Genomic DNA, 6,438 nt, shown 5'->3' with positions numbered 1-6,438 from the left:
ACAAACAAATTAGCTCCACCATGAACTATAGTCAAACATGCAAACATGTATAGTTCTCTATATTAGACTTAGTATAATACAGAAAAAATTAAATTAAACATTCCTTCTCTGATTTATTTTCTCTAATTTTCTCATCTAATTTCTTAAATTAAATATTCTGATCAGTATCATCAATCTCATTTCATGATTTACTGGAACATAAGTGGGAAAATGAAGTAAAATACATACCAGTAGCGTCTCTGTGCTCCACTGACTCAACCACACCCAGGGCAAACAAACAAAAGGCCCAAAAACAAAAGCTTCTTGCTCTCTACTCTCTCTCTGAACACCACGTGAACACTTAGGCTCTCTACTGCCCTCTGACACACTCCATGCACAAAGTAGACATCATCACATCCCAGAGTGAAAAATATTAAAATAAAAACATGAAAAATAAACAGCATACAGCACATAACCCAACATATACTGTAACGGTTTTTTCCACATTCAATGATTATAACCATCTCTTCTTTAATCTAAAATGTATTTGAAAATAAGAAAAAAAATGAATATTTTTCTTATTCATTTAGAAAAAGCTGCATTATTCTTGTTATTATTTTAGACCTATACAAATCCTAATAGATACCTAATACATACCTAATTGAACTCAACTCAAATGTCTTCTACTGAATTTTTGCACTATATATATATATTTATTTATTTTTGCACTGCTCTGAACTTCCACATTAATGTCTTTCTGCACCATGTCTCTCCTACACTTTAGACTTTGTTTACATTTGATCACAGCGTTTACTTTTGATCACTGCTTATGTATGGAAATGTTCTTTTTCACTGTTAAGCCGCTGCTCATTCACTGTCGGAAAGCTGTATAAGTGAAATCTTGTTTTGTATACACTTTGCTTATATAAAACAATAAACTTTGTCTAAGTGTATTTTCTTAAATAGCTGCCGGTTGTTTAGCTGGACAGCAAATGTAATGGTCAGCAAAATTACCTCTTTTTTATGTTCCGTTAGCATGTTATGTGTTTACCATGTTGGATTGTATTTCTGTTTTTTTTTTTTTTTTTTTAACAGCGTCCTCTCTGGCAATGTGGCAATAAGAGTATTTCTGTTTTTAATTACACATAGTCTGGTAGTTTTGACTAAAAGCAATAGGAAAATGGTGACCAGAGGTCTGTGCCACGAGGCAGGATCACTAGCAAGGTAACTTCAGCTTTCGCCATTTAACTGCTACTTCTCCTCGCCCAGGCATGGATACCTTTTTAAGAGTGAATTCAAGAGATTCTATACTGTTTTGTTGCCATGTTTGCAGGAAGAATCTGCATTACGTTGAGCCTTTAAGCGTACCCTCAGGTTGCAGCTCAGCTTTGTTCTGCATTTTCTCACCAGCAGAGAGGGGCAGAACTATGAGGTGCCCCCAGGGACATAAATCAGAATTAACTTGCACATATTAAATTAACTCTTCCATATAATATACTGAAAACCTCACACAAACACTAGTTAAAAGCTCTCACATAAACTAGTGAAAACATTTACCTCTTATATAATCTACTTAAAAGCTCTCATACAAAGTAGTGAGAACTGTTCATATAAACTGGTGAGAAGCTTTACCTTTCATACACACTACTAGAAAGCTTTCATATACACTATTAAAAAGCTCTCATATACACTAGAACGCTCTCATATACACTATTAGAACGCTCTCATATACACTATTAGAACGCTCTCATATACACTATTAGAACGCTCTCATATACACTATTAGAACGCTCTCATATACACTATTAGAAAGCTCTCATATACACTATTAGAACGCTCTCATATACACTATTAGAAAGCTCTCATATACACTATTAGAACGCTCTCATATACACTATTAGAAAGCTCTCATACACTACTAGAATGCTCTCATATACACTATTAGAACACTCTCATATACACTATTAGAAAGCTCTCATATACACTATTAGAACGCTCTCATATACACTATTAGAAAGCTCTCATATACACTACTAGAATGCTCTCATATACACTATTAGAACGCTCTCATATAGACTATTAGAAAGCTCTCATATACACTATTAGAACACTCTCATATACACTATTAGAAAGCTCTCATATACACTATTAGAACGCTCTCATATACACTATTAGAAAGGTCTCATATACACTACTAGAAAGCTCTCATATACACTATTAGAATGCTCTCATATACACTATTAGAAAGCTCTCATATACACTATTAGAACGCTCTCATATACACTATTAGAAAGCTCTCATATAAGCTATTAGAACGCTCTCATACACACTATTAGAAAGCTAAAATATATGGTCCCCCTCCTTTAATTTAGGCAAACATTGCTCAAATATCACCGAATCTAGATGGTTTGTTGTTGATGAAGAGAGGAATAAACACAGTTTAAGATTTGCAGCTAAATTAATTTGTTTCTATATTATGGAACTGCTATCAGGCACTTCCCATCATCTTATATCAGTAATAAAAAATTTTTTTTTTTATTTTACAATTTTGTAAACAACAGCGGCTGATTAAACTAAATGTCTCAACCTTGTATAATTTTACGACTTTTTATTTAACCAAGAAATGATCCGAAAGGCCAGGGAAATAATCAGATCCGCTTATGTGGCTGCAATGCGCGGCGCGCTCCCGACACAGGTGGAACAGATTTTCACATGGGAACAGAATTTCGCACAACACCGGAAAAGGATCTCTGTTGAAGCAAAAACATAAAAAATAAAGTCGAGTAATGCCCGTGCTTCTGTGAGTTGTTTAGCGGATAGCTGAGCATTAATCAATAATTTTATTTGATACAATTTCGGCCGGAGATAGCACAGAATGTACAGAGCTAGCCAGAATGACCTCCGTTTAAAACGACTTCCGGTGTAATGACGGTCCTTCCTGTTTCACTGAAACACCTTCCGTTTCAACTGAAATCCGCTAATAGCTTTAAGTAGTGTGTATGAGAGCTTTCTAGTAGCGTGTATGAGAGCTTTCTAATAGTGTTGTCATGATCGGTTCTCTAATGGAGACCCAAAGATGCAGAACACCACTGACGGACACAGGATGAAAAGTTTAACAGGTTTATTTGCACAATCACACTGAATATGCCGAAGGCTGGTTCGGGCCTGGATTCTGGTTTCACCGGAGTCTGCGTGAGAGACAGCACAGTTAAGGACTGTTGGCGGGGCTTGGTTTTCAATGATGCACAGAAAGTACCTTGAGGGTTCTTGAGGTTCTCTTTGGGAGAGTCACTGTTGGTTCTGGAGAAGGATTGAGTAGCAGAGTCCGTTAGCTGCTTCAGCGTCTCACGTCTAGTTTGAGCAGACCTTGGCCTTGGTTTCCCAGCTCTAGCCCAGAGCTGCTTGGAGGTTGTCTGAGAATCTTCAGGGTTTGGCTCTGAGGGTCAGCTCGGCAGGTTAGCTCTTCCAGAGCTTTCACGGAGGAAGCACGAGTTTCCTAGAGGCACAGAAACAGAGGTTAGAATCCAACTAGGGATTAGAGTCATGGAGATAATCACTGAGATCAAGGCTTTAGCGCTGACCAACTGGAACAACACTGCGGCGTTGAGGCAAGGTCTGAAGACAGCATTATGTAGTGGATCCTCTGATGATCTAGATGAGCTGCACCTGTGCAGGAGGCTCCCTCAGAGGATCCACGGCGGACTCTGCTGGAGAAAGATGGGATTTTCTCCAGCTCCAAACAGTACCCCCCCCCTCAACGACCGACCCTTGGCGGTCCGGAAGAAGTGGAAGGACAGGAATGCTCGTACTCCTCGATGAGAGCAGGGTCGAGGATGTACGAGCCTGGGACCCACTGACGATCCTCCGGTCCGTAGCCCTCCCAGTCGACGAGGTACTGCCATCCGCGACCTCGTCGACGGGAGTCTACTATGCGGCGGACCGTGAAGGCCGGATGGCCATCGACTTCCAGGGCGGGTGGTGGGGAGTCGGATGGCGGGCACAGAGGGCTCGAGGAAACAGGCTTGATCTGGGAGACATGGAAGGTCGGGTGGATTCTGAGGGAAGGAGGAAGTTGGAGACGGACAGCTGATGGGTTGATTACTCGTGAAATCTTGAATGGGCCTATGAATCTCGGGGAAAGTTTTTGAGACATCCCCTTGAGGGGGATGTCTCGAGTGGAAAGCCACACTTCCTAGCCCACAGAATACTCAGGGGCGGGGCGTCTCTTGGCGTCAGCGAAACGCTTGACTGACTCAGATGACTGGTTGAGTGTGGCGATGGTCTCCCTCCAAATCCTCCGACAGCGACGGATGTGTTGGTTCACGGACAGCACCGATATCTCTCTCTCATCTGCGGAGAAAAGAGGTGGTTGATATCCGAGACTGACCTGGAATGGAGACTGTCCAGTGGATGCGGAACGGAGAGAGTTGTGGGCATATTCTATCCATGGAAGGTATTGGCTCCAATCCACCGGGTTATTTGATGTTAGACAGCGGAGGGTGGATTCCAGATGCTGGTTCATACGCTCGGTCTGGCCATTCGTTTGAGGATGGTAACCTGAGGTGAGAGATGGTTTGCAGCCGAGAGCAGAACAAAAAGCCTTCCATACCTGGGATATGAATTGGGGACCTCTGTCCGATAGAATCTCCTGGGGGATGCCATGAAGCCGGAAAACATGTTTAATTAGAAGCTGGGCTGTCTGGAAGGCCGTGGGAAGTTTTCTCAGGGGAACTAGATGGCAAGACTTAGAGAAACGGTCGACAATGGTTAGTATGGTGGACATACCTCGGGAGACAGGGAGACCGGTGACGAAATCAATGGCTATGTGGGACCATGGACGCGAGGGAACAGGTAGTGGTTGAAGGAGACCAGAAGGAGGTTGATGTGAGGCCTTGTTACGAGCACATGTGGGACAGGCCAACACATACTCTTTAACGTCTCGATGGAGCGTAGGCCACCAGAAGCACCTGGAGATTAGAGCGACAGTCCTACTCACTCCTGGATGAGCGGAGAATTTTGCGGCATGCATCCACTGGATCAGACGGGACCTGATAGAAGAAGGGACATATGTGCGATTAGACGGACCGGTACCTGGATCTGGTTCGGTGGCTAGGGCTGAGTTGATTAGGTCCGTTATCTCCCAGTTGACCACTCCTACGGTGCATGAGGGTGGGAGAACAGGTTCAGGTGTCTCAGGATGATCGACGGAGTAGAGACGAGAGAGAGAATCGGGCTTCACGTTCTTGGATCCGGGTCTGTAGGTGATAATAAGATTAAATCGGGAGAAAAAGATGGACCACCTGGATTGGCGAGGGTTAGCCTGTTTGGTTGACTGGATGTGAGCCAGATTTTTGTGGTCAGTCCACACAAGGACCGGATGCTCAGCTCCCTCCAGCCAATGCCTCCATTCTTCCAACGCCAGTTTGATTGCCAGGAGCTCACGATCACCCACATCATAGTTTTGTTCAGCTGAGGAGAGCTTACGGGAAAAAAAGGCACAAGGGTGTATTCTTTGATCTGAATCGAGTTTCTGAGAAAGAACAGCTCCAACACCGGAATCTGAAGCGTCCACCTCAAGGATGAATTGTTTTGAAGGATTAGGTTGAATTAGTACAGGTGCTCTGGAAAACATGGATTTTAATTTCTCGAATGCAGCTTGGGCCTCGGGGGTCCACTGAAAAGTTCGTTTGGAAGACGTTAGTGAGGTTAATGGAAGGGCGGTTTGGCTATAGTTCCTTATGAACCGACGATAGAAGTTAGCAAAACCTAAAAACCTCTGTAGTTGCTTTCGATTCTCTGGAACTGGCCAATCTAGGACTGCCTTGATCTTGTCCTCAGAAGGTTTTACCTGGCCGCCCTCGAGCACAAACCCCAGAAAGGTGACTGAAGACTGATGAAATTCGCATTTCTCGGCTTTCACGAGCAGCTTATTCTCCAGTAGTCTCTGTAGAACGAGACGGACATGTCTCTTGTGTTCATGGAGATCCTTGGAATAAATGAGAATGTCATCAATGTAAACAAACACAAACACGTTGAGGAAATCTCTGAGAACGTCATTAACAAGGGCTTGGAAACAGGCTGGGGCGTTAGTCAGACCAAAAGGCATCACCAGGTATTCAAATTGGCCCAAGGGTGTCTTAAAGGCAGTCTTCCATTCATCACCCTCTCGTATTCTGAGGAGGTGATAAGCGTTTCTTAAATCCAGCTTGGTAAAGACAGTTGCACCCTGCACTGGTTCAAAGGCTGAGGCGAGAAGAGACAGTGGGTATTTGTTTTTAATTGTAATTTGGTTCAAACCTCGATAGTCAATGCATGGCCTCAGGGAACCATCCTTCTTCCACGAAGAAGAAACCGGCGCCCAGGGGAGAGGATGAAGGATGGATTATTCCAGCAGCCAATGATTCGTTGATGTATTTCTCCATAGTCTCTCTTTCTGGTTTGGAAATGTTATACAATCTG

The sequence above is a fragment of the Cyprinodon tularosa genome, unplaced genomic scaffold (genome assembly GCF_016077235.1).
Source record: "Cyprinodon tularosa strain WSP-4 unplaced genomic scaffold, ASM1607723v1 ctg154, whole genome shotgun sequence".
Taxonomy (NCBI): domain Eukaryota; kingdom Metazoa; phylum Chordata; class Actinopteri; order Cyprinodontiformes; family Cyprinodontidae; genus Cyprinodon; species Cyprinodon tularosa.
This window is presented reverse-complemented; position numbering follows the sequence as displayed.